The sequence below is a fragment of the Ovis canadensis genome, chromosome 1 (genome assembly GCF_042477335.2).
Source record: "Ovis canadensis isolate MfBH-ARS-UI-01 breed Bighorn chromosome 1, ARS-UI_OviCan_v2, whole genome shotgun sequence".
NCBI classification, from domain to species: Eukaryota; Metazoa; Chordata; class Mammalia; order Artiodactyla; family Bovidae; genus Ovis; species Ovis canadensis.
The window spans coordinates 241,575,055-241,600,528 of NC_091245.1; the positions used below are offsets into that span (position 1 = coordinate 241,575,055).

The following is a 25,474-nucleotide window of genomic DNA, read 5'->3' on the forward strand; positions in this document are numbered from 1 at the left end:
GTAGAATTAGACTCCACAGGCATAAAGAAGGTTGCTTCAATTGTGGTACCCTAAAATAATTATATTCTGGAGGAGAAGCCAAGCTAGAACTTGAAACATAACCAGTGAGGTCATGGGGGGTCAGGCCATCAGTGGCCTGGATAGAAGTCCTGCCAACTGGAGCACTTGGTTCAGGATTGCCGGCACTGGCTGACTGTTGACTGCCGTGGTGGAAAACTCCTCTTCTGAGAACTTGCCTTAGACTTTATTTTAAAGCCTACATATATATATATATATATGTATATATATATATACATATATATGTATAAAATAGAGTAGCCTTAGTTTATAAGTTGTTATGTGCAATTTTAATAAGATAATATTTGATACTTTGATTGCTATGAGAGGACCTGATAACAAATACAGTGATGGATGAAGGCTTATAATAGCCAACCATTTGACTCATACTGGTAGCCAGTTATTTCTTCTCCATCCCAAAGCTGTTGACATCTTGTGCAAGAAGGAGTTCTTTGTTGCTGGTGGGGTTGATGTAGCGCTGAGAAGCCCTTGTCGGAAACAGAGTTGCTGATCATTCTAGTCCACAACTGGTCTTCTGGTGAATGAGTGCTAGTGTGGACACATACTGAGTGCTTTGATCTAAATAGTTGGTGGAATTCAAGTATGTTATGTAATCGCATGACATCTTTCTAAGTGTGATGATATTGTTCTGAAGGATGGCATTAGTTTATATACTGTGTGTATGTGCAAAGTCATTTCTGACTCTTTGCAACCCTATGGACTGCAGCCTGCCAGAGTCCTCTGTCCATGGGAATCTCCAGGCAAGAATATGGGAGTGGGTTGCCTTGACCTCCTTCAGGGGATCTTCTCAACCCAGGGACTGAACTGGCATCTCTTGTGTCTCCTGAATTGGCAGGCAAGTTCTTTACCATTAGCTCCAGCCCTTATATACTATATAAAGGTCTGAAGCAGCATGTTGTATTGCTTACTTAGGTAAATGCAGTTTTGAATATGTTATTGTGACTTTTGTAGAAATGGACTTAGTAGTACATACAAACAGAAAAAGACCCAATATTTTACAATAATTTTGGAAAATAGTTTCAGTCCCCAATGATTTTTGAACTATGTTTATATATATACATACACAAATATATATGATATGTGATCGGTATAACTGGTTGCTAAAAATATGAAATAAGAGCTAGTCTTGCCTAATGTCTGAGGAAAGCTAGGGGAAAAGATCCTTAAACAAAAGCAAAACAAAAGGATTCTCTTTTATACACATTTTGAATGATTGGAGTAGCTCAAAAATATGTTTGTGAAAAGTGGAAGTTAGCCTTGGGTTTAGAAAAAATTAATCTGCTACATCTGCCTAATCCCCCCAACTAAAGCCACTCCTTGGCTTCCCGGGTGGCTCAATGATGAAGAACCCACCTGCAATCCAGGAGATGAGGCAGGAACCATGGGTTTAATTCCTGGGTGGGAAAGATCCCCTGGAGGAGGAAATGGCAACCCACTCCCGTATTCTTGCCTGGAAAATCCCATGGACAGCTCATAGGGTCGCAAAAGACTTGGGCACAACTTAGCATCTAAACAACAACAATAACAAAAAGCCACTCCTCAGTCCAAAGCGGGGTGAATCTCCTTTGGACAGTCAGTGATAACAACTGGAAAAACATGTAGGTAATAGGCCTGTAGGCTTGAGCTGATAACAATCCTTGAAAATTGTTGGCCAAGTAGCTAAGGGAATTTAAGAAACTAAATCACTGTGATCATTGTCTTTTGAGATAAAGAACTCTTCCAAGAGTTCTCTGAATTTCTTTCGGAGCTTTGTTAAAGTTGGAATAAGGTAAATGTTATATATCATATTTTGTTTCACCAATCAGTGTATCTTGGTGGATTTAAGTAGAAGCTTGGAAAATGATGGCAGCTGACCCTGGATTAGTTTTCATAAAAATCTACTCATGACTTTGCACCATCATCTGTGAAATGGGGCTAGCAGTAGAATCGTATTCTTGATTCTGTCAGGATTAGGGGGCTTTATACCTCAGAAATCAAATAATTTCATAACTGACAAGGTCATTTTTTTAGGGGAAGGTTAGAAAATTGAGGCCAGGGAAGGGTATCAAAGTCATGTTCTTTTTTATTGGTGGACTGGCCCTCTAATCTGTTGCCTTTACTTCAGGAGCAATTTTCCTTTTTCCATGCCCCTCTTAGTCCCCATGTCACTTACCCAGTTGAACAATGAGCTATGTGGGATATAAAGCCTGGGCATCTAAGAAGCTTTAAACAGTTTTTGTCATTTTCTCAGGTAAGATTGTTCTTATGTATACAATGTAATTACTTTCTGACACCTGTTAAAGGACACCTTTTCTCAGTGTTCAAACCTGCCCTGTGATGTAGGGTGCCATTTAACTGTGGGGTGGATGGAACCAGGCCATGTTAAAATGCATGGCCTCTGAAGATGACTACTGTTTCTGCTGTTCTCTACAGCTCATAAATCAGGTTAGGGTATGTAGGTGTTGGGCTCAAACAGGGTCTGAACACTGATGACATTAAAATTAAAAAAAAATGTCTGGTTATAAATGGAGTACATGTTTGGTGTATCTAGACCAGAAAATAGAGAATTATAAAGAAGAAAATGACCTGGCTTCAGTAGAACTTTCCATTGTTACAGAAAAATTGTATTTGAATAACATATTCTATAAGAGAACATATCCCTACTCTTAAATATAATTCCAACTGTAACATTTGCTGCCACTCCCAGGTTTTAGTAATAATTTTAGTGTTTAGCCTTTTCTGTAATGTGTGGTAGAAATTTATTTTTGGCAAAGTGATCTATTTTTCTCAAGGCTCATGGAGGCAACTTTTAAATTTTTTTAAAAACTGTTTCTGTGTTTAACTCTTAGATTGTTACCTTCTTAACCCTTAGAGTAATATGCTTTTACCACTATTGTTATCAATATTTAACTCCTAATAAGAAAATGAGAAGACTCTTGAGAGTCCCTTGGACTGCAAGGAGACCAACCAGTCTATTCTAAAGGAGATCAGTCCTGGGTGTTCTTTGGAAAGAATGATGCTAAAGCTGAAACTCCAGTACTTTGGCCACCTCATGCGAAGAGTTGACTCATTGGAAAAGACTCTGATGCTGGAAGGGATTGGGGACAGGAGGAGAAGGGGACGACAGAGGATGAGATGGCTGGATGGCATTACCGACTGGATGGACGTGAGTTTGAGTGAACTCCGGGAGTTGGTGATGGACAGGGAGGCCTGGTGTGCTATGATTCATGGGGTTGCAAAGAGTTGGACACGACTGAGCGACTGAACTGAACTGAACTGAGGAAAATGAGAAATGTAGCTCCTTAAAATGTTTCTTTTTTCCTCTCCCAAGTTTGACATTTACATTATTTTGAGTTTGTCTGTTAGGTCACCTTTGTTATTTTCTAGAAACTTTTGACAGTATTTCTTGACTCCCCATTTTGTAAGTCAAGGAGGTTTGGGTGGCTGGCAGTTCCACAGTTTGCTTTTTGTCTGTGACACCTCAACATTCCAAAGCTCTGAATCCATGACTAATAAAGATTTTGTGCTTTGCCCCCCAATTGACTGTATTCGTAAATTCTTCTTGAAGTTGAAAAACCAGAAGCAACATTTAATATAATTTACTGCCTTGTGTATTAGATTGGGTCTTAGACTCGCATACTGGGTCTAGTGTCAGGACTCCTGGGACACTCAGGAGGGTATATCCAGCGACAAAGTCAAATGGATTCTTTCTTTTCACTCTTCATCAGTTGTTTAAATTTGTGTCACCTGTTAGTTTCTTCATATTTGGACCTTTACTTTCTTAAAGACTTTTTTTCTTAGTATTTCTAATTGCCTTTTTATGCATTTATATGCTATTTGCCTTTATTATGATCTCAAAATTTTCTAGGCTCACAATCCCCTTGGTTGTCAAGTTTCCTTTCCTTAAGCTTTTATGTCCAGATTCCTTAATCTTTGTGTCCCATTCTGGTTTCTCTCTAGACCTACAACAGGGCTATCATCCTAGGATTTCTCTTTCTTTCCATGGCTAGAAAAGCTGAAGTACAAACTTCAGTAACTTCTTGAGATGTTTGTGGGAGGTAAAGTTTTCAAATTCTTTTCAGTTAGAAGAGATTTCATTTAAAACTGTTGTTTAAGTTTTACTTTTCTTAAAAAAGAACTGACTCTGGCTGGTTTTCTCTGTTTACCTTTGGTTGACTAGATAATGTAGTTGTTTTCATGAAGAGCCCTTTGTCAGTCAAAAAAGAATTGTTTGCTGCCTTAGTTTCCTTGTCTGTAAAATAAGGATCATAATACCTATTTCACGGTATTTTGGAAGATTAGATAACATACCTGAAGTGTCTGGTAAATAGTCGAATTTCAGCACAAGTTCATTCTTGCCTCCCCACATGCGTACTCTTGTTTACCTGGCCAAAATCAGATGCAGAGACTTTGGTAGTAAGGTAAACTAATTTTGGCTCTCAATTAAAGTTTGGCGCTAAATGGCAGCCTGGATCTGGAATTGCAAGCTGCTTTTTAAAGTTGAAAATAAGAACTGACAGTCAATCTTCACGTTAAAAAAAACCTAAATAGGGATGCCCACCATGGGGCATGGTGGCTTTTTGCTGCAGCATCTTGGGCAAAAGGTATCCAGTCACTTCTGAGGAAAGTCTACTTTCTGATTTTTGTAATTTGGCTTGTGGCTGCTAGTTTTGTGTGTGGGCTGGGGTTGGAAGGGGAGTGGGATTGAGAAGTGGGAAAGATGAGAAGGGGAGGTAACTGACATGTGTTGATTATCTGTTCTATGGCCAGAGGAGACAGGGAGCTGAATCGGTGCTTCTCAGGGAGATCAGAAGCATCCATGGAGCCCACTTCTGACACGTGTGTGTGGAAACTTTATTCATAACCGTAGGTGCTTTCCACACATTCTTTCTTTTAACCCTCACAGTGATCTGTGAACAGGTACATATTATTATACTATTTTACTGTTGAGGAAACTGAGGCACAATAAGGTTGAGTACATGGCCCAGGGTCACATAACAGGCACGTGGCAGAGATGGAATTAGATTTGTGATTCTCAAACCTGTCCTCCTACCCTTGTACTGTGTTGCCTCATGCCAATTAGTGCCCCTAATTAGGCCCTGTAATTAGGTATCCTTGGTGACCAGATAACTTTGGAGTGGTGGGTGGAGCATTAGAGTTTGCTTCCAGGCTCCGTCTGGTCAATCAGATTTGGAGCTCTCATTGTTGGAGAGAGAGCAAGAGAGATGATAAAGCAAATCAACCAGAAATGGGTAGTCTATTGACAATGACTGTATTTTCTCATTGAGATTTTCACCATTCATGAATCCATACCATTTTGCAGGGAACACAGATGTGACACGGCGGGAGGATGACCTAGTTTATGCCAGGATTGGATGTGTTCCTGATGAAATGTAGTTAGGTAATGTGAGTAAAGTAGCTTAAAGGAGAAAAGGGTACTTCTCATTGTCTTTATAATTGCAGAGATTGATTAGGAATAAATTGCTTAAAGGGTCGAGTGATCTTAATTTTTGTTTGTTGACAAATTAAGACGGGTGGGAATTACACCCTTATCATCCTTGTCTTTCCTTTCCTCCCTCCTGTGGTTAGGAAATATCTAACCACAGAAGAGGGTGATGGAAGTAAAAGAACCCACCAATCCAGAGGATAATTTTATTAAAAAGTGTGATTTGGAAGACTGAGGATTGAAGTAATAAACTTATTGTTGAAGGGCAAGTTCTGAGGGGATGGCCCTTCCACTGGGGGACTGTGAATATTTTAGTGCATTGAAATATCAGCAGAGCAGTTTTCCAAAGTGTATTCCTGGGAACCCTAGTTCACTCAGATACTTTGTGAACAAAAGTTCACAGAGACCAATAGATTTGAGATATGTTGCATGCTCTAGCCCTCTTTTGGAATTTCACAATATGCATTAATGATTCCAGAGTCACTTATTACAAAGCTAGTTCATTTTTAAACCAATATTTCACAAACATATTTAGTTTTTGAACATTTTATTCCAACTATCATCTCTTACCATCCACCCTGGAATGTTCCGTATACTTTGGGAAGCCTTTTTGTGACCTTCACTATTACTTCTCTAGTTGAGAGTTTCATATTCAAATCAAGTTATAGTTTTTCTTTTCAGTGTGCTTTGTGTACGTGTTAGGCGGTCATTTGTATTTCTTGATTTAAGAGTCAGTTACCAATGCTTAGAGATAAAGAAATGGCCTTAAATATCAAACAAGTGGGGTATACCACAAAAGAGACCCAACAGTTATGGTACCTTGTGTAAGTATCATAATCCTGACACTATTTTAAAAAGTATGTGTGTGTGTGTCTGTCTGATAGAGTGTTCCATAAACAAAGTGTTTTTGATGGTCATTTGTGGGATTATGGAGATTTTTCTTGTCTAGTTTCTGTTTTCCTGTATGTTCCAAATGTTGCACAATAAACATAAATCAGGATAGTGAAAGTGAAGGCACTCAGTCGTGTCCGACTCTTTGCGACCCCATGGACTGTAGCCTACCAGGCTCCTCTGTCCATGGGATTTTCCAGGCAGTAGTACTGGAGTGGATTGCCATTTCCTTCTCCAGGGGATCTTCCCAACCTAGGGATTGAACCCAGATCTCCCGCATTGTAGACAGACGCTTTACCGTCGGAGCCACCAAATAAGTGGGGTAAAAATCACAGGAGAGAGCAAGCACAGAGGCAAGGGAAGATGGAGTGGTAGATTTGGGTAGATGTGTGGAGCATGAGGGAATCTGAAAGCCTTAGCTCAGTAACTGAAGCCTGGAGCTTTTGTTACCAAGGAAGTCCTCTTTGGGAACTACCTGTGTTTTTCTTGTTTGGGGTTCTTTTCCTTTTCTTTCTTTTTAAAAAGTTTTTATTGAAGTGTAGTTGAATTACAGTGTTGTGCTAATTACTGCTCTGTAGCAAAGTGATTCAGTTATACATGGTAGTGTCAGTCCCTCAGTCGTGTGACTTTGCAACCCCATGGACTGGGTAGGCCGCCAGCCTCCTCTGTCCATGGACTTCTCCAGGCAAGAATACTGGAGTGGGTTGCCAGTCCCTTCTCAGGGGGATCTTTCCAACCCTGGGATCGAACCTGGGTCTCCTGCATTGCAGGCAGATTCTTTACTGTCTGAGCCACCAGGGAACATATTTGACACAGTCATTGCTAAAACCTTAACCAAAATTTCTCCATAGAAGTCAGGATAAGAAGTAGACTTGATGGCAGCAGATGTTCTGAATTTCCTTTAACATATTTTATTTGCTTGCTCTCTTGGACTTCTAGCTTTTATTTAATGTTCCATCTAGATATAGCAGATGACAAGGGAAAAAATGATGTTCGATGAAGTGAAATCAGCAATATATGCCAAGTGCTTAGTGAAAGTTTACTTATTCCTGTTCTTGTTCCTGGTTGAGATGGTGATGGGGGCTGTGCTCTCCCAGGGCCTTGCCTTTGTGCTACCTTGAGAAATCTTACCTGGTTTAGCATCTACCAGGAAAAATCATTGCACTGCTCTTATGTGGCAGTCAGGGCACTGTGTGGAGAGGGGAGAAATCGGGCATGTTTTCAGGCCCCAGGCAGCTGACAGTCTAGCTGGAGAATCGTGAAGAATACAGACACAGTCACGTTGAAAGCCCCTTTCTGACCTGTGTGCAGCTGCTCTCCCAGCTTGGAAGTGCGTTGAGGTGTGTCCCAATAAGTCAGTCATTTCTATTATGGTTACAAATCTGAAATTTCCAGCTGGTCTGGATAGCTTTTAGTTTCTCCCATTGGCTACACTCCTTCTGGCCTCAGGAACTTGGCACAAGCTGCTACCTGTGCCTGGAACATTATTTCCCCGCTTTTTGCCTGGTTAACGCCCACACTACCTTTAGGCATCAGCTTAGGTGCCAGCCCTGCAGGAGGTTTTTCCTGACTCACAGCCCCCGCACTGGCTTAGATGCTTCGGCTAGGTTTTCCCATAGCCCTCTGTGTTTCCCCAGATTAGCGCTGCTGCTGTATCACTTTGTGTTTTTATTTGTGTATGTGTGTGTGTGTTGGCTGTGCCTCACTGTGTGCGCGATCTTAGTTCTCCAACCAGGGGTAGAACCAGAGCCCTCTGCAGTGGAAACTCGGCTGTCCCAACCATGGGACTGCCTGAAATTACCCTTATTACTGATGATCTATTTCTCTTTCTTACTACACTGTAATTTCCGCGAGGGCAAGAGTGGATGTTTTTCTTGCTTTGTCATTGCATGACCTGAGCACAGTGCCTGGCACATAGGTAGGTGCTTGATAAGGCAAGAATCCTGTAATGTTTTCTTTTAAATCTTTGCAAGCTTACAGCCTGGAATTCCTTGTAGGAATCTTCGTGTTCAGGAATCATGTCTGTCCCCTGCCTGGACTGAAAATTTAGAACCCTAGCTCAATGTTCTAAATGCAGTGGTGAGGAAGATGAATGAAGGATGGGTACTCAGAGATGTTGTGGGGTGCCCAAACAAAACATGTTCACTGGGGGAAAATGTATGTACTAGATTTTTTATTAAAAATATATATTTCTTTGTGATGGATTTTCTGCAAATAGTGAAATACTGAATATTTGTCTGTCTCCCAATTTGTCCATGAAAAACCTTTCTTGGGATTCACAGGTTGAGGAAGCAACTGTGACAATCCGTTAATCCATCAAAATAAGTAGAAAACACAAGCAAAAGAAATATAACCCAAGTGAACAAACATAACTTATACTGACTTGATTTTATCTTTGAATTTCCTTTTAAAACATGACTTTTGGGGAATTCCCTGGTGGGTTTGTGGTTAGGACTTCGCGCTTAGACTGCTGGGGGCTCAGGTTGAAACTTGGTTGGGGAGCTAGGATCCTGCAGTTCCCCCCCTCCGCCCAAAAAGATGGCTTTTTAACATACTCTCATCAAAAAATTTAAGCAGAGCTGAAGAATGTAAAGTGAAAAATAAAAGTACTCCGCCCTCTAGTTTTACTCAATAGAACCACTGTTCACATTTGCTTGTGTATCTTCCAGGGATTTATTATGTATACACATGACCTCATTTATACTTGCATCAGTTGGTTGTTTGGGGATTTTGGGAACCACAGCTTAGGTGGTCTCTTTTTCTGGTTGGTCCTCACACACCCTTGGGACTGAGTATAGATATGAGTTAAATTCTGGAGAACTTCATGAGGTTCTTGGTGGGCGAAAAGCCTCGTTGGGGTAACTATAGTTCAGAGACTGGGATTTGGCTTTGTGGTTTGGAAAATTGACGTCCTTGGTGCTCCAAAACCAATCAGGATGTGGGTTGTACTGGGATGAAATGGGGATAGACATTTTAACTGCAGTTTCAGAATTCACAAGCCATAACTTGAATATTCTGCCGCTTTGGAATGAAGGTACTCCCTCACACGAGTGATTCAGTCATGGGGGAATTGCTTTGGTGGTGCTGGAAAAGGGAAGAAGTGAAATCAGTCATTTGAGGGCTAGTGAAATCATTTCAGGACACTAGAGAGGTAAATTGGATAGGATTTGGTAATGGAGGAGATATGGGCTGTGAGAAAAGGAGATGAATGGAAAATTTTCAGGTTACTGGCTGTATAATGGCTTGAATGGTAGTGCTTCCTGTTGTAATGAGCAGTATTGGAAACTTTAAAAGAGGCTGAGAAACATTTTAACACATTAAAGATACCCAGGGGAGATATATATATATACATATGCCCCCCCAGGCAACTATGTCTATGTTTGTATTATCTATATAACTATGATCATAGATTATTATTATTATTCAAATCCAGGCATGGATGAGATTCCTTAGAGAGAGGTTATGCATAGATTGAGAAGAAAAGAGAAGTTCCTAGACTTGGTGAAGGAGATAGAGAGGAAACAGAGATATTTATGAGGAAATCCAGAAAGTAGTGCCTGAAATTCAGGGAAATTCAGGGAAGTTCAAGAAAGAGGAAGGGTTAATTTTATGGCATGTTTCTCAGAGGAAGATAGGCACTGAAAAATATCCAGCAAATGGTTTTTCTCCTGGGGCCACTTTCCTTTTTCCAGGGTTGGGCAACATTGAATAAGTACTACATTGGGTACTACATTGAGTAAAATGGCTTTTGTTTGTTTCTTTAAAGCATTTTATTTTTTAAATTATAAACAATTGATAACACATTTATAGGAGACTTGAAAAATATAGAACAAAGTTATGGACAGAAGAGAGGAAAATGATGACGATAAGCCCCTGAATTATATAAGTCATAGCCCACCAGTTCCCTCCTCCACTGAGGTGTCCTGCTAAGGAGCACGACGTTTTCCCTGGAGAGGTCTGCTGGCCGTCTGGAAGGATCACACATTTGCTTATTTAAACATCCAGTTAAAATGAGGCCTGAAATCGGTGTTTTATAACTAACTGAGATAAGTTATAAGATTTAGGTAAAAATATTACTCTAATTGATATGATACTCACTTGCCAGGAGGAAAATTGCCTTCTCCAATCCCAGCTGTGGTCAAACCTTTGTCACAGTTTGTAGCTCACAGGACTGTTACTGCCTAGACGCGTCATACTTAATTGCAGCCATAAAAATAGCAGATTATATTTGCAGAGTATCAGTTAAAAATTTATGGCTTGAAATATTATGTAACTGTAGTTTCAGATGAACGTTTATCTTTCCATCTTTGTTTCTTCATTTTGCTAGACTGATTTTAATAGCTGGTAAAGTAGATTCTGAAATTATAATGCATGTCAATGTTCTGGATCAGTTTACTGTTTCACAATGTAAGTAAATAAAACATACTTGATTATGTCAAACTAGTTTGAGTTTGAATACATTTTGTAGTGAAAGCTGGGACTAGGTAAAAGGCTATAATGCTGCATTTTGCAAATTTGGGAGCATCTAGTGGTCCTGTTACTGGCTTGGGATTCGTGTGAACATGTGAATTTAGTAGAAGGGATTAAGAACCATAAAAGAAGCAGTAAACTTCAGTGCTGCTTGTAAAATCACTTGTGTTTTCTGTAGACACACTCTTCAGTACAATTGTCACCACTCTTACGGGCCTTAGTTTTGTGTACTGTGTGCAATAGAAGCCTGTGCATTTAGGACTTTAGGCAAATATGAATTCTTGTTACCTAACGTGTCATCCAGAATATATGTGGCTCTTTGTGCATTTTAGCATAGAATCCATAAATATGTGTTGTATAAAAAACTTGTAGAAAGGAAAGATGGAAATGGAGGAAGAATCAGCTACTTAAACGTTAAGCTGTACCCGGATAGGTTTTTAAAACATGGTCCGTTTTCCTCATAGGCTTTTAAAAAAGTTTAATTATCTGTGATCTGAAAATAGTTAAATTTATTGATCTGACATTTCTGTAAGCTTGAAGATGGCAAGGGTTGTGCTTGGGGCTTCGGGAAAGTGCTCTAGCGAAGGTCCAAGGACTATAACCCACACAGGACAGAGTGGAGGCATTGTTCTTTGTGTTTATCTGTGGCTTACATTTTAATAACTATTGAGTCGTCAGTGATTATTAACAGATATTTAACAGTAGGAGCAAAGGAGAGTGTAGAGTCATTATCGACAATTTGGAGTGTCAACATTAAATAAATGATTTTGAAGGCTGGATACAGAATTGTTGAAGCTTCTGCCTGAAAACTTTGGCAGATGGCTAGAACAAGGGATGGACTAGCACAGCCTTTTTAAAAATTATTAGCCATAGTGAAATGAGTCAGGTTTTGCCAAAGTGCTTTTCATTTAACCTACTAATTGGCCAACCCTAGTTAATTAGTTGAAACCCATTAAAGGACTCCATTTAACCTACTGATTGGCCACCGTAGTTAATCAGTTGAAAACCATTAAAGGACTCCGATTTCCCGGTTGCTCATGCATTGGTATGTCCAGCTTATCTCATGTGTATGAATAAAAAAAGCCCATTATCTGACTAAACGCATTGTCTATATTCACCAGAAAGCAAAGCATCAGTAGTTAAGTTTTGCATTTTAAGTCATTCTGGGCCTTGGTAAACACTTTAGCAACTGGTACATATCTCTTTGGAGTCTAGTTTTGAGAGCTGCTGAAAAAGAGTATTATGAACTTCCCAGTAAGCATGGAGGTGATAAACTGATGCTGTGGAGTTGCTTCAGCTGAAGTGAAAGGTTATATTTACTGATACTTATTACAAATGGATTTTTAAAACAATGTCGGTTTTGTACCTTGATGGTCAAATGGGCCAAGGATAAAACAAAAAAGTTACATTGTGGAACAAGATAAAATGACACTGCATAATGAATAATACCTAATGCCATTGAAATATAAGATTTCCTTTCCAAAATATAAGCAGGAGCTTCTAAATGAACGTTTTAAAAATCTGATTTTACTTTGATTTGTCCAATGACTTGATGCACGAAATGATTATGATTCAGAATATGTCCAGATCTAGACTGCTACAATAAATAATAAAGCTGTATAGCATGTAAAAGTAATAAAACCTCAGTGACATGTGTTTTAGTGACAGCATGGGAATTGTTTTCTTTTTCTTTATTAGAATAGGTCAAAAGTAGTTCATTGGCAACAAGCAAAATGTTTCCATCCACCAGTTTCTAAGGTTAGAGTAACATCGCTGACCCAGACTCTACTGCTTCGACCCTTAATCCATGAACATCATTGGTGCATGAAAATCAATGAGGGAATGTAGGCAAAGGGGAAAGCTATAGAAACCTTCACTAAATCCTTAAAGAAGCAAGGGTGGGGATCTGGTAAGTAGTTGACTTTGTTTTTCTCTTACCTTGAATGGATTTTTGAGCAGAAGAAGAGATTGCATGGAATTACAAAATTGTTTTCTGAAAAGTCCTGGTGGAGAGGTATCTGTCTGAATCCAGTGAGGAGGACCGACAATGTTGCTTCAAAAGAAAGGTAGGCATAGTTCTTGTGCAGAGTGGGCTAGCTGAATAAGGGAGATCCAGCAATCCAGAGTCCTGTTACTGCCTCGTGTGGTTATGAAATCACAAGTGTGAACTTTGAAGTTCACAAAGGAAGTGATTTGTTGAGAGGTGGGGAAGATAGTGGGAAAAGTCGAACAAGTATTTAGAAAGATAAGGGTTTATAAAAGAAGTTGAGATGTTTGTAGATGTCCTTTGCTGTAGGACAGGCTTCCCTGGTGGTTCAGATGGTAAAGAATCTGCCTGCAGTGCGGGAGACCCGGGTTTGATCCCTGGGTCAGGAAGATCTTCTGGAGAAGGAAATGGCAACCCACTCCAGGATCCTTGCCTGGAGAATTCCATGGACAGAGGAGCCTGGTGGGCTACAGTCCATGGGGTCACAAAGTGTTGGAGACGACTGAGTGACTAACACTACTTTGCTGTAGGACAAGTCTAGAAATGTTGCCCAAGTTGTCTGTGGTAAGATGGGAAAGGTAATTTCAGCCTGCTCAGAATAACAAAGAAGAAGATTTACTCATTTAAAGACTGGACTTGGGAACTTCCCTAGTGGTCCAGTGGCTGAGACTCGAAGCACCCAGTGCAGGGGGCCAGGGTTCAATCCCTGGTCAGGGAACTAGATCCCCCATGCCACAGCTGAAGAACCTGCATGCTGCAATGAAGACCAGGCATAGCCAAATACATAAATAAATATCTAAATAAAGAGTTGTGGCTCAGTTGGTAAAGAACCTGGCTACAATCCTGGAGACTTGGGTTCTATCCCTGGGTTGGGAAGATCCCCTGGAGAAGGGGGATTCACTTCAGTATTCTGGCCTGGAGAATTCCCTGACTGTACAGTCCATGGGGATGCAAGGGGCTGGACATGACTGAGCGACTTTGACTCACTGGCATCCATCATTAGAACTTTGAGGGATGGGCTTGAAAGCAGAGAAAATGTAGCTAGGTGTTTTTAAGCGACACTGTGGTGGCTCTTCATGTCAACCCAAAGATAAGGTATCTGAGTTATGTCAGTTCAGTTCAGTCGCTCAGTCGTGTCCGATTCTTTGTGACTCCATGAATCACAGCACACCAGGCCTCCCTGTCCATCAGCAACTCCCGGAGTTCACTCAGACTCACATCCATAGAGTCAGTGATGCCATCCAGCCATCTCATCCTCTGTCGTCCCCTTCTCCTCCTGCCCCCAATCCCTCCCAGCATCAGAGTCTTTTCCAATGAGTCAACTCTTCGCATCAGGTGGCCAAAGTACTGGAGCTTCAGCTTTAGCATCATTCCTTCCAAAGAACACCCAGGGCTGATCTCCTTTAGAATGGGCTGGTTGGATCTCCTTGCAGTCCAAGGGACTCTCAAGAGTCTTCTCCAACACCACAGTTCAAACGCATCAATTCTTTGTCGCTCAGCCTTCTTCACAGTCCAACTCTCACATCCATACATGACCACAGGAAAAACCATAGCCTTGACTAGACGGACCTTAGTCGGCAAAGTAATGTCTCTGCTTTTGAATATGCTATCTAGGTTGGTCATAACTTTTCTTCCAAGGAGTAAGCGTCTTTTAATTTCATGGCTGCATATATATATATATATATATATATATATATGACTTCATTTCTTCCTGTCTGGATGTGCGGAGTTCAAGCTAGTGTTTCTGTTCTCCAGCCTGATGGTAGAGTGGCCGGCTTTGATTTGCCTCCCGCCTGAAGCCTGCTTTGGGTGAATTTAAAAACCTGTTTGTTTCATCCGTCATCCGGCTGGTCCTTACCCGTAATTCCTGCACTTTGATTATGGGGGTTATTATGGGACAAGAGCTTCTTTGTAAAAGAGCATGTTTAATACTCTGGGGTCTAGCGTGACTAGCGGATATAAATTGTATGGAAGCAATTAAACTTGGAGGAAATGTCATGTGGGCTGAATTTAAATGTACAGTCTTGTGGCATTGAATTTTTTTTTTTTAAGTTGCACAGAGAAGGGTGGAGAGAGAAAAATAAAGGAAGAGAGAAGAGAAATTGGCCAAGAGAGTGAGGGAAGCACAGAGAAAAGAAAACAAATCATCTTGAACCCTTGGTTAAAACTCCAAAGTCTAGAGCCAGTATTATGCTAATGTCATTGCCCTTCATATGAATACTTTAAAAAGACAAATATGGGATTTAGACTCACCTGGGGGACTCGTGTCCCTTTTTGCTGTTGGTTGATCCCCTTCACCTCAAGGCATGTGTGTATCTAAGTGTGGAGTGTTTTTTCGGGAACATGTGAATAAACAGGATTGAGGGTAGCCAGCCTATAAGAATCCTGAAGGTGCTTGTTGCTCCAGTTTTCTCTCCATTTTATGCTTATGGCCTCTGGATATACATAGTGGCTTATCTTGGACTTCTGATTAACAGTAGTGTATCATTTCTCTCACTGTCCTGAAATGTTCTCTGTCTCCTGATTGGTGTGTTAACCCTCAGTCAACCCCATCTCCTCTCTGACACTTTGATGAGAGAGTGTCAGCTAGAAGGATCTCCTAGCTAGAAGGATCTCCTCCTTCTCCTCCAGATCCCATAGTAATTTGATCTGTATGGGTAATTTGGCAACTGATCTTTCCTATTACTCATTAAAATCTTGGGTAAGGCTTTTTAAAATTATCTATTTATTTATTTTTGGCTATGCTGGGTTGGGTCTTTTCTGGTGCACCTGGGCTTTCTTGAGTTGTGTGGGCTACTCTCCGTTGCAGTGCATGGCTTCTCCTTGGCGTGGCTTCTCCTATTGTGGAGCGCAGGCTCTAGGTTCATGGACTCAGTAGTGGTGGTGTGGGCCTAGTTGCTCTGTGGCATGTGGGATCTTCTTGCACCAGGGATTGAATGCGTGTCTTCTGCATTGGCAGGGGGATTCTTAACCACTGGACTACCAGGGAAATCCCAAGGCTTGTTGCTAAATGAATGGGTTTATTTCATTTCCCCAACATGTCAACTCTCGGAAGATGGACCTGATAGGGTGTTGTCCTTCGTGCCTAGTATGTCTTGGTACAAGAGTATCTGTAAAGATCAAGGCTGATGCTGAACATACTTTTTAAATAATCAAAATGGACTGGGTGGTCAGAGGCAGAAAAGGATGCTTTTAAGATCAGATATAATAGTACAACGAGTTTAATTTGAATTTGAAAGTTAGAAATAATAGGCAATTTTGACTTTTTTGCAAGGGAGAGTACTTATGTTTTATTTCCATTCTTTATATTATGAACTCCTTAAGGACAAATAACCAAATTTTATCCCATTTGTATCTCTTCAGTGCCCGGCCTAGTGCCTAACACACCTAACACACGTGATAGGAGTTCAGTTAATATCTGCTGAAAGAAATATAAATAATTTAAAATGTCTCCTTTCTTTAGATCATCTAGTACTTCTTTCTTAGGCAGTAAGCCAGTAGATTTTTATTGAGCACATTTTATGTGCAGAAACAGGTACTCTGCTTATTGGCATAGGGAGTATACATAGAGTGTATTACAAGTTGGAATATATTCTAATCTTTGTATTTAATTATCAGTCTGATTATACATTCAAAGAAATCACTTCCTCAAGCAGAACAGTGACAAATTAGGAGAGAAAAAGTTGCTGAGAATAAATCCAGTGTATTCATTCTGTTCCTAGATTATTTTCACATTCCACTTCAGGCTGGAAATATAGCTTCCCAACCCCCACTCTCCTTTCAAAGGATCCTAAGATTGTAACCTTTCCAAACAGAGCTGGAGAGGTAGTGGACTGTTTAGATTTCAAAGGACTTTTTCAGGATGCAGAGTAAATAAGGGGAATTTGAGATATCAACAAAACTGTAATTAAGCAGATTAAATGTGTCAGTGGTGAATACAGAGAGATGTCAGAGGAGCTAGTTAGTAGCAAGTATTTAAAAACACAGCCTCAAGTTCATCCTCAGTGGTATCACCAACATCCACAAACAATCCTGAAAGGAAGCTTAGCCAGATAAACCCAGGAGAAATGGTTCGCCTGGGAACATCACCTTCTAAATCATGTATCTATTTCTAATATCTTTATTTTAAATTTTGGCTTGGGCTCTTTTATTGTTTACAAGTTTCTTAAGGTCACACAGAACCAGAATTGAATTTTATCATTGTTTTAGCTCTCTGAAAAGCAAGAAAAAAAGCCCTCTTCTGATCAGAATAAAGGAAAGAAGAATGTAAAGTTATAAATTAGATTTGAAGCTGAAGCTCCAATACTTTGGCCATCTGATTGGAAGAGCTGACCCACTGGAAAAGACCCTGACGCTGGGAAAGATTGAGGGCAAGAGGAGAAGGGGACGACAGAGGATGCGATGGTTGGATGGTATCACTGACTCAACGGACATGAGTTTTTGGAAACTCCAGAAGATAGTGAAGGACGGGGAAGTCTGGCATGCGGCAGGCCATGGGGTCGCAAAGAATTGGACACAACTTAGCGACTGAATAACAACAGCTGGTCGTATATGTAAATGCAACAGCATCTATTTATTTTTTATGGCACCCCCAAACTGCCCAAGTTATACACGAATGCATTTTTTTAAGAAATCCAGCCAGAGACAGTCTCTCTTGACTCCTCTATACCAGTTGTGCTCATCGTCCCCGGAAACTGAGCCCTCTTCTCAGTTCACAGTCCATCCAAGAGCATGTGCAAACCTGTAGTTCGGATTTTTTTGCATGTTGTATTTTCATGTCTTTTTCTTTCTCCCCCACTGGAAGGTATGTTTTTCTATGACAGTAGCTAGAGATCTACCTTAATATATTATTCTGTATTTTGACTATACTACAGTTTATTTACCCATTCTCCCAATAATGGGACTGTGATGTTATTTAAACCTCACCGCAAAGACTTGGTATAAATTGAATTCTTCTTTTGAGTTTTGGAGGACTTTTTTTTTTTTTAATCACTTTGAAGGGAGATTTTTAGTAATTATCCAAAGGTAGGAGACTCAAGTCTAATTACTAAAAATACATTGTGTTTGTATGATAGGTTAACCTTCTTTTCAATATGGGCATGGTACCCTAGCAGTGTCATGAAGATGCCCAGTGCCGGTGGGGTGAGGTGGGTGGAGGTGTGGCGAGACACCACCACATAATCACAACCACGTGAAGGTGAGAATAGAGCCCTGTTCTGACCTTCCGGGGGCTTTTTGGTCAGGATCACAGAGCATGTGCCTTCCTCCTGGGCAGGAAAGGCAAGGACCCTTTTGCTCTGCAGTTTACAAGCTCTGCCCAGAGCTCTCTGGCCAACATCATCAGTTCAATATTTGGCCTCAGAGCCTTTGATGTAAGTTGTGAGGGGGCAGGTGTGGTGTCCAGAGCCGGAGGCTGAGCTCCTAGGAAGCAGGGCAGGAAGGAGGCTCAGGGGTTTCTGCTGGCAGGCAGTGCCTGGGAAGGGCGGCCTGGGTGAGCAGGTGGGTACCCATGGAGCAGTCCCTCAGGGCTGTATAAACCGGAGCCCTGCAAGCCTGTCTGCAGAACATAGCCTGCTTGGTCCAGGCTCTTTCACTGGCCTCTTGGAGCTGCTCACCAAGCCTGTGATTCAGCCATTTCTAGTGCCTGGATCTTGGTGGAGAACAGTTACTGCTGTTTTTCTTCTCTTCAGTTTTTCCCAGAAGGCCCATCCTCAAGGGCAGGGAGCCTAAGAATAAAATATTTTATTCTTCCTAGAACTTCCACCAAGGAGTGAACGAATGGGGAAAAGTGAGTGAAAAAGGAATCTTGATGGAGTGAAAAATGAAGCTGGATGAGGCTTTTCCTTGTTGCTGCTGTTGTCAGAAAGTGAGGTCCGAGGTCTGAATATGCATTTATGTGTATTTATTCAACAGGCTATACAGAGCACTTACTCAGTGTCAGCCATCGCTCCAAGCACTGTTCGTATTTAATTCTCCCAACAACTGTTTGATAGACAGAAACACATTTTTTAATCCTCGCTTTACTCAGGAAACTGAGGTGCAGAGAACTTAACTAACTCAACCAATGTTACACAGCTGGTAAGGATTTCAACCCAGGCAGTCTGGGCAGTCAGAGTCAGTGCTCTCCTTGTCCCTCTGTTTTTGCACCCCGGTCTTGACATGGTTGGATTCTGTTGTTTTTCTCCTTTGTGAGCTCTCTTCCTTCCTTCCTCTCCATTCCTGTTGCTTCTACCACAGAACTTGACACTTCACTTGTAGATTATAACACACTGGCCTCTGACCTCAGTCCCTTGCATGCTGCAGCCAGGCTAGACTTCTGTAAAGACAGCTCTCACCGTGTCATTTCCCACTCAGAATTCTCCCTGGCATCCTGTCCCGTCAGGGCTGAACTCTCCCCTATTCATCTGTTCTCCTAGCAATGGGACTATAATTTTTTTGCCCATGCTGTGTAGCATGTGGATTATTAGTTCCCCGACCAGGGATCGAACCGATGCTCTCTGCGTTGGGAGCATGGAGCATTCACCTCTGGGCTACCAGAGAAGTCTTAGAACTATGTTATCTAAACCTCGTCTGAAAGACGTGGTGTAAATTGAGTCCTCAACAGCATCTATCTCCTTTCCCAGAAGTGCCCTCTCCTCTCTTTTCTGGCTCTCCATCCAGTTCATTCCTCCCGGAAAGCCCATCTCAAGCCTCAGCTTCTGCCCATCTCCTTAGCTCCTATGGTCTCCACCTCCTCTGCACTTGGTGCTACAGTCGGTTGGGTGGAATCTCATTGTTTCAGGCTTGAAATAACCCAACTATATTTAAGCTCCTTGAGGTCAGGAGTGAGGGTTCCTGGTTATCCATGACCTGGCTCTGAGCTGAGTGCTCTGGGTCACTGAATTGTGGGGCCAGTAAAACAGAGCACACTGGGACACTGATATAAGTCCTCATAGTGGGCTGATTGCTAGGGTTCCTCACCTTTAAAAATGATCTTGAATGAGATGATAGCCAAGGTCTCTTACTTTGCTTAACTGATAACACTTACTTTCTTACATTGCTTTCAGTTCAGTTCAGTCGCTCAGTCGTGTCCGATTCTTTGCGACCCCATGAATCGCAGCACACCAGGCCTCCCTGTCCATCACCAATTCCCGGAGCTCACTCAGACTCACGTCCATCGAGTCAGTGATGCCATCCAGCCATCTCATCCTCTGTCGTCCCCTTCTCCTCCTGCCCCCAATCCCTCACAGCATCAGAGTCTTTTCCAATGAGTCAACTCTTCGCATCAGGTGGCCAAAGTACTGGAGTTTCAGCTTTAGCATCATTCCTTCCAAAGAACACCCAGGGCTGATCTTCTTTAGAATGGACTGGTTGGATCTCCTTGCAGTCCACGGGACTCTCAAGAGTCTTCTCTAACACCACAGTTCAAAAGCATCAATTCTTCGGCGCTCTGCCTTCTTCACAGTCCAACTCTCACATCCATACATGACCACAGGAAAAACCATAGCCTGACTAGACGGACCTTAGTCGGCAAAGTAATGTCTCTGCTTTTTAATATGCTGTCTAGGTTTATATGCTGTACATTTTGCCCATTTAAAGCATACAGTCCAGGGACTTCCCTGGTGGCCCAGAGGTTAAAACTCGGTACTTCCAAAGCAGGGGGCACGGATTTGATCTCTGGTTGGGGAAGCAGGATCATACATGCCTTGGCAGCATGGCCATAGAAACAGAAAAGTGTACAATTCAGTGCATTTCCACCCCGCCCCCCGCCCCCTGCATATTCACAGATAGGTTGCTTGCATTGCCACAGTCAGTTGTAGAAAATTTCATCACTACAAAGAGAATCCTTTACTAGCCAGGTAGCTATTAGCTATCATCTTCCCCTTCCTGTAACCTCATCCTCCCCAGTTTTTAGCTGCTTTATGTCTCTGTAGGTTTGCCTATTCTGGAGATTTCATATAAATGGAGTTTTATATGCTCTTTCGTGCTTGGTTTCTTTCACTTAGCTTAATGTTTTCAAGGTTTCTCTATGTTGTAGCATGTATCACATCTTCATTCCTTTTAACGACTTAATAATATTCCATTGTATGAATATATCACATTCTGTTTATCCATTCATCTCTCGAGATGGGCATTTGGGTTTCCACCTTTTGGCTAATTAGATATACTATTGAGGGGGAAATGATCTTCTCTGCTGTGGCTTTTTCAGTTGCCAACAGTAGTTTCTTTCTGCTGCTTTAATAGTAGGAATCTGTGTTTGCAAAGTGGGGAGGTGTAAGGGGTTGGATACTTTTGTCATCTGCAGTGGGGAGCAGGGAGTACTCATGTGTTCTGTAGTCAAACATTCTGGTTTGAATCACAGCTCTGCCACTTCATGAGCTTGCATAACTTTAGCAAGCTCCAGTTTCCTCGTTTGTAAAATGGAAACCACCCTGCCTACTTCCTTTACAGTCAGGGTCATGCTAGAAAGGGTGTGGAGCTTGGGGCAACTCTGTCAGTGCAGAGACCTCATTATGGCTATAAAAATAAATAAGTAAACAAATAAGAATGAAGATAGTAAAAAAGTAAATGCTTAATATTGTCAATTTGAGTAAGGTGCAGTGACTCAAAGCATGGAGCCTGGGGCCATCGTCCCAGTTGCAGTCACCAAAGTGGACCTGCTTAGTATAATTGGGATAATTAAACGTCTCTCCTTACTTGTGTTAATAGTGTTTCTTGCTCTTGGGTCTCAATTTGTGGTCTGGTCACTACTCCGTCAGTCCATTTGAGAAGAAAGACTATATGGGGGTAAGATCGTTTTGATGAAAAGATACAGAGGGAATAAATTTCACTCTTTGTGGAAAAGAGCAAGGAAAATGGAGGCTTCCTTTATAGGCTTAGTCTCAGAGTGTAGCTGAAACCCTGAGCTTTTTTATGGTTGTTATACATTTTGGCTCTTGTATTTGGGGTTCATGCATGAAGACTGAAATGCCTTTTTTGCTGAATATGTGAATAAGAGATGAAATGTTAAGTTTGATTCAAACTTGATTTGCAGGGTGGCGTAAATAACAGTTTCACTGTTTTAGTGAGTGTGTTATGAAGAATCAAGGAGTTGTACAGTTCTGGATTTTAGGCAAGGCCTGCCTCCACACCCAAAATAAAAGTATTTCTTGTTGTTTAAGTAGGTTTTAGAAACATACAATTCTTATAACAGCAAGCCTTTGAGAGAAGGGAAAATAAGTCATTGTCCATATCCAAACTTAGCTTCTGCCCTTGTGAAAGTGGTGGGGCTACATACTCTTCCCTCCCCGCTTCTATTCTGGCCCCAGGTGAGTGCGGACAGGCCTCGCCTGGCATCCTCCCCACCAGCCTGAGCTGCGCACAACAACTGTGAACAGGCCGACATGTCCCGGCTGACACGATGACCCGATTTTGTGTGGGAGACCTCAACAAAAGCTTCTTTGTTTCTGGGGGACTGACACCCGTTTTTCCCCATTAAGTATGACCTTTCCATCATTAGATCGTAGCTCTTTTCAGAATTAAATAGAGCTTAGAAGCAAGGAAGAAATGAGCAAAGGAGATGCAGTTTGCTATATCCAGATGCAGACTGCACAGAGACAAACGGATGTGATGAGAATGGATATTATTTCTGGGGTGACTTCAGGGCCTTGTGGTCCTACCATGATTATGGAAAAGGATGGTTCATTACCTTAGCATCATGACTTTGCTTCCTGTTGTTCTTCCTGGGACTGAAGGGCCCTGACTTACATGCAGACTCCTTCTGTTTGCCAACCCAGCAAGGGCAGAAAGGCTTGTGCACGTGACTGGGGCCTCACCCCGAAGCCAGAAGCCTTGGCCCTGTGTTTCTGGCTCAGAGCTGCCTGGAGACTACAGTGATCTGAGCAGGCCTGAGCTGGTCTGGAGGAAGAGGCAGAAGAAATTCTGATCACCTGTCCTCAAACAGAGGTGTAGTTTCCTGCTTGTGAGGTGGTCAGAAAGGATCATAGAAAGAGTAAAAGACCTTTGAAAACTATAGGTCTTTGTCTCTGTCTCTTGGCCTGAGATAAGTTGCTAATTTCCTTTTGTCCTGAGATTTTCTTTTAAAAATCGTTCTGTTCATTGCTAGAGCCAGAAGTAGCAAGAACTAAATAGTTTCAGTGGAAGCTGCTTGTTAGAATAGTGTTTATGTGTTTGGGTTTTCCTGTTTCAATAGCTCAGAGTGCCCCAAACTGGCTTAGTCATGTGAGTTTTTTATACCTTCAGAATTTTTCAAAAAGTAATACTTCCTTAAAAAACAAAAGAAGAACCTACATAAGCTTCATTATGGGCTTCCCTGGTGACTTAGATGGTAAAGCATCTGTCTGGAATGCAGGAGACCCAGGTTCAATCCCTGGGTTGGGAAGATTCCATAGAGAAGGAAATGGCAACCCACTCCAATATTCTTGCCTGGAAAATCCCATGGACAGAGAAGCCTGGCTACGCTATACAAAGAAAGGGAGAAGATCTTCCCTAGAGAGTTTTGCAAGTTTCATCAACAGAGAGAAAACCCTGTGGTTTCATGGACCATACGGCATGGATGTCTTTGGTTGGCTTAGTACATATTTTGTCCATTTTGGCTTGGGAATGCCTACCATGGCCACATCACACACTCTTCAGCTACCACCACTTACTCCCCTTCCTGGCTTCTCTGACATTTCAGAGGGGAAGAGGGAATGTCATGGTGTAAAGCAGCTGCCATACCTTCCTTTCTCTCAGACCTCCTCACCTTTACGATAATAAAGACCAGTTTCTTCCTATCAAAGCTTGTGTTCTTCCTTGAATTTCAGCAGATATTCAGAGCTGACTGACTTATTCCACACGACACCCCACAAGGCCCCAAATGAGGGCATATCCCAGGAAATGTGGCTTGTGCTTAGGAAAGCAGTGGGCGTAGGTGATGGGTAGTCAGCAAAAGATGTTTACCATAAGTGTGGCTGCCTGATAAAATACAGATGTCCAGTTAAACTTGAATTTCAGATAAAACAATAGATAAAGTTTTAGTATATCCCAAATATTTCATGAACATACTATACCAAATAAATTATTGGTTATTTATCTGAAATCTAGTTTAAACTGGGTGTCCTCCATTTTTATTTGTAGCTCTAAGTCCCTAAGAGTCCCTTCTCTCTGAAGTCTCATTTCACCTTTTTGTTAACCTCTGGCTTACCTGACCTTCTTTGAAGAGGTGCTGGGAGTAGCACAGTGAGCAGGCTATTAGACTAATGTGAACTAAGAGAGGGCAGGGCAGGACGTAAATAAAGTATTGGCCAAGGAGCTGTTTGGTGGCCTCGGGACAGAGTGGGTGTTCAGCAACCTGTTCGTGATACGCCAAGGTTGGGCAACGCCTTGTTTTGGATACTATTCTTGGATTCACCCCTATGTTCACTGTATTTCATCACCCCATCTGAGCACACATTCATAGTGGGCAATTATCCAACTGATGCCCTTTTGTAGTCTTCATGGGCAAGCACCTGCAGTACCTTCTCCTGGAGTTTGGAAAAAGAGGAGTAGAAGTTCATCTCTAGCCAATGATACTGAGTGTGCTTTTGGGGTTTTAGTACAAATTATTTTAAAAAATTGAGAAAAAAAACTTTAATTTGTATGTTTAACATCACATTTGTTAAGGTCAGTAGTTTTTGTTTATTGGAAGTTCCCTGTGGTTCAGTAGTTAGGTCTCTGTGCTTTCACTACCCAAGGCCTGGATTTGACCCCTGATTGAGAAACTAAGATCCTACAAGCTACACAGTACACCCCCTCAAATATTTATTTATTTATTACACATTACATATATATATATATATATATTTGTCCACATTCTTTTAACATTCTGACTCAAATAAGAGAAGTCATTAGCTTTGTTTTGTATAGTGACTGATTTCAACTGAATGAATTTTAGGGGAGGAAAAACCAATAGGAAATATGGTCATGAAACACAGAGGATACTTATCTAACATGGTCTGCCCCTGGATGCATTAATGTTTCCTTAAGGGTTTCCTTTAATGTTTCCTTTAATTAAGGGTTTGGGGGGACCCTTTTTGAGGTTTTGTTATTAATTATTAGGTTCCAGTCATGAATGTAGAGGAATGACATAGTGGAATTAATTTATTTATAGTTGTTGCCTTATGAAATCTTCACAGATATTTTCCCAGTTGCAGACCTGTCCCTTGGACCTTGGTTTGACTCAGAAAGCCATCTCTGATATTTTTCTTTTTGGGACCTGCAGGAAAACTCATTGCTCATGAGTGACAATTACTTTGCAGCCATTACTGTGTGGTTGCAGCATATTCATCACTAGAAATGGTTGGTGAGTGTCACCTTGATCTATGAGCTCAACTGGGTGTCAGACCTCTAGGAAGGGAGGGACTTAGTAGGTACTAAAATGGGACACTCAGGGAGCTGTTTGGAGGTGTGTTAGTGATTAAGGAGGTGCCATTTGGTTTGAGTCAGGGCTTTTAGCCTGTGCTTAGAACAGCTCATGTCTTCCTTATGAGAAAATACCTATTTGCATGTGGTCCTAATTTCTGCTTCATTAAAAACAAACAAGCCAACCAAGTCACAAAAGCTCCGTCATAGAAGGCAAAGATAAAACAGGGCAGAGTTGTCTGTTTCATTAGTAACCAGCTTTT

General features: G+C 41.5%; 1 protein-coding gene across 2 annotated transcripts in view; it reads left to right on the top strand.

Annotated features, from left to right (window-relative positions):
• The window catches only part of WWTR1 (WW domain containing transcription regulator 1), a 146,934-nt gene that overhangs the window by 2,009 nt on the left and 119,451 nt on the right, over positions 1–25,474 (top strand). The gene's annotated exons all lie outside the window — the stretch shown is intronic.